Raw genomic sequence first — 14,389 nt, forward strand, 5'->3', positions numbered from 1 at the left:
GTGTTTTCCCTTCCATTCTTATTTATCAATTTCTGTCTATGAGTGAGAATATCCCATATTTATCCTTCTCTTTCTGGTTTATTTCATTTAACATGATTCATTCAAGCTCCATCCAAGATGATGTGAAGAAGGTGAACGTAACGTTTTTAATAGCTGAGTAGTATTCCATTGTGTATATAGACCACAACATACTCAGTCACTCACCTGTTGTTGGACACCTGGGTTGCTTCCAGGTTTTGGCCATTACAAATTGTGATGCTTTGAACATAGATAACATAGATCTTTTTGTATGAGTGTCTTTGGTTCCTTAGGATATATCCTCAGGAATAGAATTGCAGGGTCACAGGTAGGTCCACTTCTAGCCTTGTGAGGGTTCTCCACAGGGGGCAGACCAATTTACATTCCCACCAGCAGTGCAGGAGGGTTCCTTTGTTCTGCTTTGGGGACTTTTAAGGTTCTACATAATTGGGCTCCTACCAGTGGGGCAGGTGAATTACCTGTTCTGATATCTAGCAGAGCTGTGGATGATGAGGCCCAAAGGTTGAAGTCTCTTGTCAGGGTACTAGACCCAGTGCTCTTATGTGGTTCCTTTAGTTCTCCTTCAGGAAAGAGACCTTTCTTCTCTTCCAGGACTTTAAACTTTCTGGGCAGCCTCCACACAGGACAGTAGGTGATGATGACAACCTCTGATTGCATTTCAGGCCCATGTATTCCAGTAGTGGGAGCTTTGAGGTAGTTTAGAGGGTCTGGCCTCTTTCTTTCTTTCTTTCTTTCTTTCTTTCTTTCTTTCTTTCTTTCTTTCTTTCTTTCTTCCTTTCTTCCTTTCTTCCTTTCTTCCTTTCTTCCTTTCTTTCACTTATTTATAAAATGGAAACACTGACAAGACCATAGAATAAGAGAGGTACAATTCCCACCACCAAAGCTCTGTATCCCATCCACCTCCCCTGATAGCTTTCCTATTCTTTAACCCTCTGGGAGTATGGACCCATGGTCATTATGGGATGCAGAAGATGGAAATTCTGGCTTCTGTAATTGCTTCTCCACTGAACATGGGCATTGACAGGCCGATCCATACTCCCAGCCTGTCTCTGTCTTTCCCTAGTGGGGCAGGAAGTGGGGCTCCAGGACACATTGTTGGGGTCATCTGTCCACAGAAGGCTGACTGGCATCCATGTTAGCATCTGGAAGCTGGTGGCTGAAAATTATAAAGTCATACAAATTGTTGATTAATCATGAACCTAAAGGCTGGAATATTGTAGATGAAGATTTGGGGTCTCCATTTTGGAAATAGCTAGTAGGTCTATTTTAGGTATATTCCAAAGGGCCCATGACTTTATTAGTTTTTGCCTGAGCCTGATGTCTGAAAGGAGGTAAGGTTGGCCTTTCTTTAATAGATGGTTGAAGGCAAGTTCTTCTGTGCTTCCTAACATTTATTGGCTTGAAAATTTCCCATACAGCAGTGTACTTAGATTTAAAAAATAAAAACAGAGCCAGGTGGTAGCACAGCAGGTTAAGCTCACATGGTGTGAGACTCGAGGATGGGCGTAAGGATCCCAGTTCGAGCCATTGGCTCTCCACCTTCAGGGGGCTTGCTTCACAGGCGGTGAAGCAGGTCTGCAGGTCTCTCTCTGTCTTTCTCTCCACCTCTTTGTCTTCCCCTCCTCTCTCCATTTCTGTCTGTCTTATCCAACAACAACAGCAATGACAATAACAACAACAACAACAACAAGGGTAACATAATAGGAAAAATATATAAAAACACCTTTGTGAATGTTTATTACTTTTGCTACCAGTTTTATCTCTTAGGCTTAGTGCCTGCATGACCAAGACTCTACCATTCCCAGTGACCTGTTTTCCTCCTCATGTTTTCGTTTTTAATAGAGTATGAGAGATAGAGAAGAGAAGAGAGAAGGAGGGACACTTGCAGCACTGCTTTACCATTTGTGAAGCTTCTCCCTCTGCAGAGACTGGGGGCTTGAATATGGTGAATGAATGCATGGTAAATGAATATTTATTTACTTATTATTGGATAGAGGCAGAGAGAAATTGAGAGGGGAAGGGGTGGTAAAGAAGGAGAGAGACACCTGTAGCACTGCTTCACCACTTGTGAAGCTTTTCCCCTGCAAGTGGGGATCAGGGCCTTGAACCTGGGCCCTTGCACACTGTAATGTGTGTGCTTAGTCAGGTGTGCTACCACCTGACCCCATAAATGAATCTTTAAATGACTTAAATTTTTTTTCACATGGTAGAAGCTAAATACATAATTTTAGTAAGAAGTAATTTTGAACTATTATAATGTTAAATTTGATTTAAAATATACTTGCGGTCAGGGGAGACAGCATAATGATTATGCAAAGAGTCTTTCATGCCTGAGGCACTGAGGTCTCAGGTTCAACCCCCAGCATGAACATAAGCCAGAGCTGAGAAGTGCTCTGGTCTTATTCTCTCCCTATATTTTCTATCTGCATTTCTCTTTCATTAAAGAAAATAAAGTACTTTAAAAAATAAAATATACGTGTAAATTATATTTATAATATAAAAACAGATAAAATTTGAGCCTTTGTCAATTAACAAGTGGCAAACAATGCTTCATGAACTTTGAAAAAGCATGATACATTGGTAATTAGATGAAAAATTAAATTGACTTTTAACATCATTTGGGGACCAAAAGTATAGGACCTCAAATTTAACTCTACATTATAGCATAAGAAACAGACATACAATATTCCCATGACCTGACATTTGGCATGCCTGAAATCTTGCTTAACATTAAAACTGTTCTTTTAAAAGCAAATTTAACATTTCATTTCCAAATGTCATATATAACAGAGTTTTCAGGCCACTATTTTCAAGCCTTTCTCCTTCACTAACAGCACACTGTGGATTGTAGATGGATTTTACTTCTATCCAATATAAAAAGTCAATTGGATGGGCTAGTTACTCTCTTTCCTCAATTATTATTTTTTTCTTTTTAGGATTAAGTAATGGGGTCTAATCTTTCCTCCTTAGAAAATGACTTTTGAAGTTGTCAAGACATCTTGATACTCTCCTTTAGAATTTTGTCAGATGAATACAATTTCTAGATATGGCTCAGGTGGTCTACAGGTGAATTTTCAGGATTCTGGCTCTCTTTGTGCTCCTCATGTGTTTCATATTCCGTGGCAAGAGCTCCTGATGCCTGTGCTTTGAGCCCCATCAAAGGTCAGTCTTTAACTGACCTTTGCCTCCATCACCTCTATGAGGGTGCCCTTTGCAACTTGGAAGGTTCTTGAGGAAAAAGACTTAATGAAAAAAAAGACACTGATAATTTTATTTATTTATTGACTTATTTTTGCCCTGCCACTCCTATCCTCTGATTTACGGTGGTGCTAGGGATTGAACCTAGGACCTTTGATGCCTCGGGAATGAAGGCATTTTCATAACCACCATACTATCTTTAGTCAGCAGTTTTTTTTTTTTTTAAATAATAAAATTGAAATAGGCAGGTGAGTGGCTGGGGAGTTGCTGCAGTAGTTGAGCATAGGACTTACAAACATGAAGTTCCGAGCTGGATTCTTGATGGTGCATATGCCATCAGGATGCTTTGTTTCAGTCAGTCAGTCTTTTTCTCTTGTTAACAACTTCCTCCCTCTCCCTCCCCCCCTCCAGGCTAGACAATATAGCTCACCTGGGAAGTGTGCTGCTTTGTCAGGTGTTCTACCCAAGTCGGAGCCTGGCCTCTACTTTGATGGCACTGGAAGAAGCTTCAGTCCTGTGGTGGTGTTCCCTCTCTTTCTTCATCTCATTCTTTTAATCTGAAAAGTTGACCTGGAATGGTTAAATCATGGAGGCAAAAAAAGAAAAGCCAGTTGTGAACCCTGGGGGTGAACATCAGTCCCAGACTGAGGAATAGATACTTGAGGAATGTTCTCTCCAACCTTTTGATAAGCAATCTCTACTTCATTTTGCATATAGGGCATCATGCACAGGCATTTAATTAATTTCAAGGTTCCTGATCAGAATTTTTCTTTTCTTTTTTGTTGAAGTGGGAAGTATCAGAGATTTGGGTGTCCAGGATGGAATAGGGAACCAAGGACCTTGATCTATGACTGGGAAGGTAGCTCAACAGACAGAACAGAGAACTTTATGGTTGAGGCCCCAGGGGTCTCAGGTTCAATTCATGGCACCACCATAAGCAGAGCTGAGCACTGCTCTGGCCTCTCTCTCTCTTGCTCTCTCTCTCTCTCTTGCTCTCTCTCTCTCTCTGCCCCTCTCTGCCTCTCTCTCTCCCTCTCTCTCAAATAAATCTTTTTTCCCCTAAAAGTCTGCATTTGTTTTGGTAGTTTGCCTCTTTCCCTTTCCTTACCTCTATCTTCTTCTCTCTTTCTTTCCCCTTCCTCACCAATCCCTGGCTTTTTCAGCTGCAAAACAAAAGCAAAGAATTATTTGACCTTGAACCACAGTTCAGGATTTGCATCCTTGGATTATTTCTTAAGCACCAAATCCCTTTTCTGCCTTCTCATGGCAGAATAATTTTAGGCAGTGATCTGACAAACTCTCTAGAGATGCTTTTATAGAAGCCTCCAACTTTGTTTGGAGAAAGGTTGAAAGAGATGCTAGGTCATGAATCTGACTCACTTTTGGGGGGCTGTGGTTTTAGAGGCACCAGGAGCTCTGTAAAAGTCCCTTTGCTTCCTTACTAGCTTTGAAACTATCTTTTCTCAGCTGTCTTTTTATTCCATAGGGAGTGTTATATTTTCACATCAAAAATGAATTGTTAAAGGAAGAGTCAAAAATGTAACTCAGATTCAGGATTCCTTCTTCAATGGGAACCAGAGCTGGGATAGCCTTTCAGAGAGAAGGATTGGATCGACCTTCTCGTGGTGCATCCCGTGAGTACCCATTCATTGGGGAAACTGACGATCCTTCCTAGCCGACTGAATCCACATGGATCCCAGTCACTTTCAAAGCCAGCAACAAGCAGCTCCTGACAGCTTTCAACCTGACCTGTTGACTGGCTACGGAAGAAGGGCAAACGCTAGAAGAAGAAGGGAGAAGGATTGATGCTGGAATCTTGCAGACTCAGATATCTGGCAACCCATTCCTCTGGTTTCACACCTGCAACTCCAGCTATGACCTCTAGAGGGTGTGGGCCCCAAGCTTCTGGGTCCTTGACAAGAAGTCTGTGGCTTTGTACAGTTTTAGAAATTCTTGAGTGTTCCTGCTGGAGAGGAGCCATGAGCCAGAAATCAGTCCCTTGCCTGAGTCCACAAGGAGGAGCTAGTGAAGGGAACTCACACAGGGTCACACAGAGAAGCAGAGCCAGTGATTGTGGAGCCCTGGCTACAACAGAAGATTGAATTTAGATATTTTGTGAACCTTGGGTGGCAGGGAAATGGATACTGGGGAGGAGGGCTCCCCAGAATTGTTCACTCTCTTCCTCAGCCACCTGGCTTATCACAAAGTTTTGATCTTTGAATCATCTCAAGTAGCTAAGAAAATTCCCTTGTAGTGGGAATTTCCAGTATTGAACCAGAAGCTCTTGGGTGTGCAGGAAACTTTGGTCTTTTCCTGCAAATAATCTCTCTTGATTTTATTTATTTAAAATAAATATTTTTAAATGTTTTATTTATGAGAGATACCAGAGCACCACTTAACTCTGGCATATGGTGGTGCCAGGGATTGAACCTAAGGCCTATGACATCTCAGGTATAAAAATATCTTGTGGTTGTAAAGAAACTGAACAAATCTGGGGGGAATGCAGAATCTTTTGCTGCAGATGAATTTTACACAGGAGGGACTGGTTCAGGGAAGGTTCATGAAGTTGGTGTCAGGGGTAGCAGAAGTCTTGGGAAGGTTGGAGAGCAAATATCCGTGTGTGATATTTATCCTGTTGGTCACTGTAACTCATACCAAAGATGTGGCTCCTCCAGGCTACCAGAAGGCACCCAGCACTATAGCTTTGAGAAATGAGTTCCGTTTGTGTCTGCCCCCCAAGGGGAAGCCCCCCTCCCCAGGATTTGGAAAGCAATCAGTTAACAGCCTGTGCATAGCCTCCCTGCCCTCACAAACTTCTTCCAAACACATCGGATCATAATTCTCTCTAATAAAATAATATGAAGCTCAATTATGTTCCTGTTCCCATGTTCCTGGACTTCATTAAGCACAGAGGGATTAAAAACTTGTATAAATTAATCAATGTACCATAATCCTAAAAATTAGCAGATGAGTCCTTGAGGAAGTAATATAATACGGGCTTTTTAATTAGCAGGGCCCCTGAGATTCATTGCTCTCCCCTTGAAAGTCTTGTGTTCATGAATTGTTTTATCATTTGAAGGGGAAGACTCTGCAGATTCCCAACCTAGTTTGAAGAAATTCTGAGAGCTTCACTAGTTCCCTTGGGCTCCTACCCTCCCCAGAGCCAGAGCCAGAGCAGAGTGGCAGAGCTGGTCTGACTGCTCTTTTTCTTCTACTCCCACAACAAAAGCTAACTTAAAAGGAAACTCATGGGGGCCAGATGGTAGCACACTAGGTTAAGCACACATGGTGTGAAGCACAAGGATTGACACAAGCTTCCTGGTTTGAGCCCCCAGCTCCCCACTTGCAGGGGGTGGGGGTCACTACACAGGCCGTGAAACAGGTCTGCAGTGTCTGTATCTCTCTACTCCCTCTGTCTTCCCCTCCTTTTTCTCAATTCCTCTCTGTCCTATCCAGCAGCAACAACAACAATAACAGTAACGACAACAACAATGGGAAAAGATGGAAAGATGGCTGCTAGGAGCAGTGGAGTAGTAGTGCAGGCACTGAGCCCCAGCAATAACCCTGGAGGCAGAAAAAAAAAAAAAAAGGAAACTCATAAGAAAAATCGATCCAGGGGGAAAAACTCAAGTCACCTTTATCCCTTTATCCTTTTTGCTTGACCTGTGGAATCAAGAAGATAGTTTTTGAGACACATGGATCTGGGTCTGGATTCTGCTGCTCACTAGTTCTGTGGCTTATAGCTTGATCCCTCCATTAGCTCATATATTTTCCTCTTTTCTAGAACTGCTTCCTGACAATGAATGGGAACAACCTATAGACCCCATGTATTGTATCATATATGCTCTACTGCGTGTGCAGCCGCCTGGGCTCTCCTTCCTTCTTTCTGGTTTAAAGCAGCTTCTTTCTCTGTGGGCAAGTCTAGCTGGTCTTGATCTGGCATTCCTGCCTGTCTCAACATGGTGGATATGTCCTCCATCCATTATTCCTCCATCTATCCATCCATTATCTCTATTTTATTTTATTATTATTATTTTTTATTGCCACCAGGTACATTACCAGGGCTTGGTGCTTTTTTGAATGAAAAATTCACCACTCCTATTGGCCATTTTTTCCTTTCTTTTTATAAATTTGACAGGACAGAGAAAAATCAACAGGGAATAGGAAGATAGAGAGGGAGAAAGAAAGAGAGACACTTGCAACACAGCTTCACGACTTCAGAAGCTTTCCCATTGTAGATGGGGTTTGGGGACTTGAATCCAGTTCCTTACACATGGTGATGTGTGTACACAATCAGATGTGCCACTGTTTAACCCCCTAACTTTATTTTTAAGATTCTTTATTTTTTAAGAGGAAGGGAGACCAAGAGGGAGGGATTGAATGGGCACAGAGCACTGCTTCATCATATGCAATTCTGGGGGTCAAACCTAGGGCCCCAAGTATGAAAGGAGTGAGCAGCCTTCCACATCACACTTCTCAATTTCTTCTCAGTAGCCTTGAGCTATGTTAAATCCTTCACCCTAATAAAACCCTTCCTTGACCCTACTTTCCCCTCCCTCTACCTGTTGTTTCCCCTCTTCTTTGCACCTTATGATGCCCCCACTCCCTTCACAGTTCAGCTCACTAGAACTGGACCATATCTCCCACATATCACTGAAGTCTTCTCACTAAGCTCTTCAGTGGGTCTTCTCCCTTCTCCTCCAGATCATTAAATTTGGAGGGGGGGAATTAATGGTTTATAATACTGTTGTTGATGAATGGGCATAATGTTTTATTTATTTATTTTACCAGAGCAGTGCTCAACTCTGGCTTATGGTGGTGCCAGGGAAGTCTTTTGCATAATCATTATGCTGTCTCCCCAACCCTCGTTTTCCTTTGATAAGGTGTCTGCAGAGCACTAAACACCACCCCCATACCCTCAATTTAGGACCCTTCAGTGAATCTTTATTCTGCTTTATATCCTGCTACTTATGGACTCAGATGACACTTTCCTCCTTCTCAGGGCCCTTCCTGGTTTCCTCCTGGCTTTTGGATGTTCCTTTTCAGGTTCTCTTTCCCCCTTGATCCCTTGGGTGCTGGACAATTCACAGATCTTTTCACTGTGCTCCCCCAAGGAGCATTTACCTTCTCAGAGTCTCTTCACTACCTATGCACAGGGTTCCCTCAGGCCTTTCTGGCTCAGTCCTCTCTGCTCTGCTTCAGATTCAGAACCTAAAGGCTCATTGGTCACTGCTTCAGCTTGGATACCCAGTGTGTTATGATAAACCCTATTCCTCCACCACCAGAGTTCTGTATCCCATCCCCGCCATTGGAAGCTTCCCTAGTCTCTATTCCTCTGGGAGTATGGATCAGAGGTCTTCATGGAATACAGAAGGTGGGAGGTCTGGCTTCTGTAATTACTTCTCTGCTGGACATGGGTGTTGACTGGCTGATCCATACCCCCGGCCTGTTTCTGTCTTTCCCTGGTCAGGTAGGGCTCTGGGGAGGTGGGGTTCTGGGATACACTGGTAAGGTTGTTTGCCTAGGGAAATTAGGTTGGCATCATGTTAGCATCTGTGACTTGGTGGCTGAAACGCATTAAGATATAAAACAGAAAAAAACTGTTTAGTATTCAGTAACCTAGGCATAAGAGTATAGCAGATGAGATTTAGGGTCTTCATGTTGGAAGAAGCCTAGAAGTTTATTTTAGGTTTATTCTGATGGGCCCATGATTTTATTAATTTTTGCCTGGGCTGGACAGCTAACATGCAGGTGGGCTAAAAGTATTGTTTAGGAGGACTGTTCCAGAGTTGGGAATAGGGCCAGAAAGATGGATCAGGGAAGAGAGTAGCTCCCAAATATAAGAAAAGTATATAAGTACCATTAACTATAAACTCCACTGACCTGACCCAGGGCCCATGTCTATTCATATTTAGCACAGGAACATCACTGCCAGTCTGAGCTCACATCCCATGGTCATTGCTAGGAACATTCTAGGCTGCACTCATTTCAGGAACAGTCTTCCTCGAGTGGCAGAGTATGTTGACCCAGCCTCCCTTTAGAGAGTGGGGCAGTTTTCACCACTGCTGTTCTACACTGAGGGCAAGGTAGAGGCCCACAAGAAGGTTTATAATGCTTTTCTTGTAGATGACCTGTGATGATGTAGAGAGGGATCTGTTAGAGGTCTAGAAAGGCCTGGAGGAGCTTCCCTGGGGTCAGAATCTGTGTTCTGGCAGTACTAGTCACACCCTGAATAAGTCTGTCTTGGGGATTCACCTGTTACCAGCAGTCAGTCACTTGCACCTGCACTCAAGGCAGTGGCAGCACCACTTTTTTTTCTTTTCTTTGCTACTCTCTATTTTTATCCTGACTCATTTACCCTGTGTGTTTTGGAAAACACACACACACACACACACACACAACAGCAGTGCTGCCAAAATTCACACTTTCTCTCCCCGGCAGGGTTTTCCCTTGAAGCCTGGTGCTCTTGGAGAACCTGCTTCTGGATTGAGCTGAGGACCAGGCAAGGAGCCAGGGCAAGCAGACTCAGTAACACTGGGTTCAAGACAGCATGGCAGGCTGTCTGGCTCTTGCACCCTATTGCTGGGGAGCCTTCTTCTTCCTCAATTACTCTTCTGTGTCTTGGGGGAGTCTGACCTATGCTTTCTAGTCAGTGGGAGCCAGAGGTATGACTTCTGTGAAGAAGTCTCAGATCTCCCCTGCCCCATTATTATCTCCTTTTACCAAACTCAGTCATCAGCCTGCCTAGAGCCTTTCACTACTTTTTTTTTTTCTTCTTGTTTTGTTTTTTTTTGCTTTTCATAACTTCTTACTGGATATGGAGGAGGGAGATGGGTCATTGGACCAGGAATCCCTCCTAGTCTAATTTATATCTGCACATGAATCCTGCCTGCCATTGTTTCCTAGCAGCTCTCATTACTATGACAGAGTCCATGGATCTTTCTGTAATATTCTAGATGACCCCAGGCCCTCCTTGCAGACCTTCAAGAACAGTGGACATTCTTTCCTGAACCAAGTCTGGCTCCGTGAATTGCAAAGGCAAGTTCTTGGGACACAGATCCTGTGGGAACAGTGTACAGAATGTTTAAGTAAATGCTTTTTAAAGCCTGACCTCCTGCAGTCATTGTATACTGTTTGTATACTTACATACACTCATACACATGCATACAAAGGGTTGGAAATACCTCCCGGGGCCAGCTGGTAACACACCTGGTTGAGTACACATGTTACAATGTGCAAGGATCCAGGTTTGAGCCCCCCTTGATCCTCACCTGCAGAGGGAAAGCTTTGCAAGTGGTGAAGCAGAACTACAGGTGTCTTCTGTCTCTCTCCCTCTCTATCTCCCCCTTCTCTCTTTTCTGGCTGTCTCTATCTAATACATAAATTAATAAAGATAATTTAAAAGAAATATCTCCCATTTGGCACTTCCCTTATACTTCAGAAGAGTTAACCCACTGTTGCTGAACACTGGGTATTTTGTACACAGACATGTGACTACAAATCAGTCTGCTGAGCTCAGACCTGGGTTTGCCACAGCCTGCCAAGCCTGACCTGATAGAAAAGCAATAAAGTGGCAAAGCAAACCCATTGGACTCTATGTGCAGGGTGAACCTAGAATTCAGGATTTTTCACTTATGGCTATGGCTTATTTAGAATGTCAGAGGAGAGATAAAAACCAGCAGAATCCAGGGTAAGATTGTCTCTTGATAAGGCTCCCAGCAATTTTTTTTCTCTTCTTCTCTTTCTTTCCTCCCAGAAGTTGGAAAGTACAGAGTTGGACTGGGGTAAGGATGGGCCTATTGCGAATGACTTGGGAAGTTTTGATGTTGGTGCTACTCAAGTTTTCTAAGGATGTTTTTTTCTCCCTCTTTTTTTTTTGCCTCCAGGGTTATCACTGGGACTGCACTATGAATCCACTGCTCCTGGAGGCCATTTTTCCCATTTTGTCGCCCTTGTTATTGCCCTTGTTTTTGTTATTGTTGCTACTGCTGTTGTTGTTGTTTAATAGGACAGAGAGAAATCCACAGAGGAAGGGAAGACAGAGAGGGGGAAAGAAAGATAGACACCTGCAGACCTGCTTCACCACTCGTGAAGCACGTGGGGAGACAGGGGGCTCGAACCAGGATCCTTACACAGGTCTTTGCACTTCACACCATGTACATTTAACCCACCATGCTACCACTCACCCCCCTACCCCCTAGGATGTCTTTCTTTCTTTCTTTCTTTTTTTTTTTATTTAAGAAAGGATAAATTAAAAAATCCATAGGGTAGGAGGGGTACAACTCCACACAATTCCCACCACCCAATCTCCATATCCCATCCGCTCCCCTGATAGCTTTCCCATTCTCTATCCCTCTGGGAGCATGGACCCAGGGTCGCTGTGGGTTGCAGAAGGTGGAAGGTCTGGCTTCTGTAATTACTTCCCTGCTGAACATGGGCGTTGACTGGTCGGTCCATACTCCCAGTCTGCCTCTCTCTTTCCCTAGTAGGGTGGGTCTCTGGGGAAGCAGAGCTCCAGGACATATTGGTGGGGTCTTCAGTCCAGGGAAGCCTGGCCGGCATCCTGATGGCATCTGGAACCTGGTGACTGAAAAGAGAGTTAACATACAAAGCCAAACAAATTGTTGAGCAATCATGGACCCAAAGCTTGGAATAGTGGAGAGGAAGTGTTAGGGGGGTACTCACTGCAAACTCTAGTGTACTTCTGCTTTCAGGTATATATTTTGCAGTAGTTTATGGATACGTGTGAACATATGCTCTCTCTCACAGAAACTGGTGTATATCTAGGTTTGGGGACTTTGTTGGAAAGTGAACCACCTGGGATGGAATTAGAGAATACTATGAAAAGAAAGGTCTCACCCGAATAATGAAGCTGAAGGGTTGTCATTCCACATGTGAAGTCTCTGGACACAGTCTGAGCTGAAGCATGTTGAGGTGGCGATCGTTGTGTTGATTAGGTTGCGATCGGCAGATGCAATATTATTTGATATGGATTGGGAGAGGCATATGGGAAAGTGGGCCCTTAGGATGTCTTTCTAAGGGTCAGGCATGAATCAAGGAATTAGTGCTCTGGCTCCTGTGGTACAGGTCACATCACTTAGTGTAATCTCCTCCTCACTTCAGTCTATATTCACATCACCAGGTCCGGACCCCAGGGTGAATAGAGCATGGGTACTAGGCCTATTACCTCCTGTTAACCCACATGACTAGGGCACATGGACTATGAATATCTTTCATCAAATCTACTTCCCAGGGCCGATAGCTTCTCCATATGACATCTATGCTGATCTGTGCATGCTATAGAAAGCTGGGGGGGGGGGGTGTCTGTGTCCCTGTCACATGGATGGAATCAGCTGACACACAGACCATTTCTTGTGTGGTTTTTAGGGGGATCAGGAAGCCCTATTCAATGTATCATGAACATGTTGGGTCCACTGATAGATCTTTGATTCCATTCTGTATTTAAATCTGTGATTTATCCCTTCCTTTCTTCTTTCCTCCCTCCCTCTCTCTCCCTCTTTCATCCTTCCCTCATTTCATCCTCCCTACCTTTCTATTTAAAAAAATTAAGCCCAGTAGGGGAAGAGGTAGCAAATAAATGTATAGGCAACTATTGGTGAGGACTTGAAATTAAAAAAAAAACTTTTTTTATTTAACAGTCTAGACTCCAGCAGGTTCTAGAGCACCCGGGCTGTTCTTGCCTCTCTACATGTTTCCTGTAGCATCTCCATTCCAGAAAGCAGATGAGCAATGTACCATTTAGCTTTCACTGTGTAACAGATCACTCCAAAATCTAATACTTTAAACAAACAATATGTATTTAGATCATGATTCTAGCAGGTCAGTACTTTTGGGTCCATTAGACAGTTCTGGTTTTACCTCCCTGACAGATGTCAGATTGGTTGGGGGTCCCCTGAGGTCTAGGAAGGTCTCATTATATGGTAGTTGGGTGATTCTGGCTTAGAGTTATGAAAATTGTTTGAACCTACATATCTAATCCTACAGTGGGGCTGTGGGGGTGATGACAGTGTTCCAAGAAAGAGAGCAGAAACCACAAGCCTCTTGAGACCTAAGCTTGGCACACCACTTCCACTGCATTCTGATGATCAAAGCAAGTCCGAAGACCAGCCCAGATTCAAGGAATGGAGAATAGTTACGATCTCAAGAGGAGACGATCTGAAAGGTCACACAACAGAGGGTGTGGGCACAGAGCAGGCAGAGGACTGGGGTAGTTTTTGCCAGTAGTCTAGCCCAGCCTGCCAGCCGTCTTCTTGGCCTGGACAGAGAAGGCCACCCAGTCCTGAGTTCTCTGTTGTCCTCTCTGCTTAACAGCTGATTTAAATGAGGAGTAAGGGCAGAACCCAGCCATTAGCACCTTCTTGTCCAGAGTGAACCTGACCTGTGTCATTCCAGAAACATTCCATCCATCCAACAAGTATTGTAGCATCCAGCTCAAGGCCACACTTAGTTAGAGACCCACACAGGAAAGCAGGCCATCTTAGCAGTTTGAATTGGGATTTTAGAGTCAAATTAGTCTGTCTTTAGATCCCTGTTTGTTCTTATAGACTATGCTTGGGAACAAGTCACTATCCCTTTCTGAACCTGTTTCATTGTTAGAAACATGAGGACAATGTATGTTTTACAGGAAAGCTGGGAGGCCTGAATCAGACACCACAGGTAAAGTGCTTAGCACAGCACCTGCTCCACAATGGAAACCTACTAAATGGCAGCTATTATTATCAATAATAAATGCAGACTGAGTGAATGCATAGATGAATGAATGTCTGGGCAACTTTTGTCTCAATGTGCATAATTAATGCTTACTCCCTCCCCATCCTGGTCCAAAGGAAACATACAAAGGATCTAAGGGAACCCACTAGTGTTGCTAACTTTTATAACAAGAAAGAACCAGGTGACTCAGAGCAAGGAATGGATTAATAACACCCATTCCACTTCTGATCTCCGGAAGCAAGTGGTGTCCCTCCCTGCACCCACCAATTCCTCCTCCCTTCTCTGAGAACACCCCGTGGAAAATGGAGGTGCACCTGCAACAGTGACTGCCGAGAAGCAGTTTCCCCTTGGTTGCCTGGATGATTTTGTCTCCACACCTGCAAGCAGCCCTCTTTTTTTTTTTTCCTCCCTTCCAAATCAA

General features: G+C 43.7%; 1 protein-coding gene across 1 annotated transcript in view; it reads left to right on the top strand.

Moving 5' to 3' along the window:
* The window catches only part of CMTM4 (CKLF like MARVEL transmembrane domain containing 4), a 533,141-nt gene extending 521,670 nt beyond the window's left edge, over positions 1–11,471 (top strand). Inside the window, exon 5 of the transcript XR_009548277.1 lies at positions 11,439–11,471. The gene's annotated coding sequence lies outside the window, so the exon portion shown is untranslated. The remainder of the gene's footprint in view (positions 1–11,438) is intronic.
* Positions 11,472–14,389: the final 2,918 nt, after the last annotated feature.

This window comes from Erinaceus europaeus, chromosome 2, assembly GCF_950295315.1.
Source record: "Erinaceus europaeus chromosome 2, mEriEur2.1, whole genome shotgun sequence".
Classification (NCBI taxonomy): domain Eukaryota; kingdom Metazoa; phylum Chordata; class Mammalia; order Eulipotyphla; family Erinaceidae; genus Erinaceus; species Erinaceus europaeus.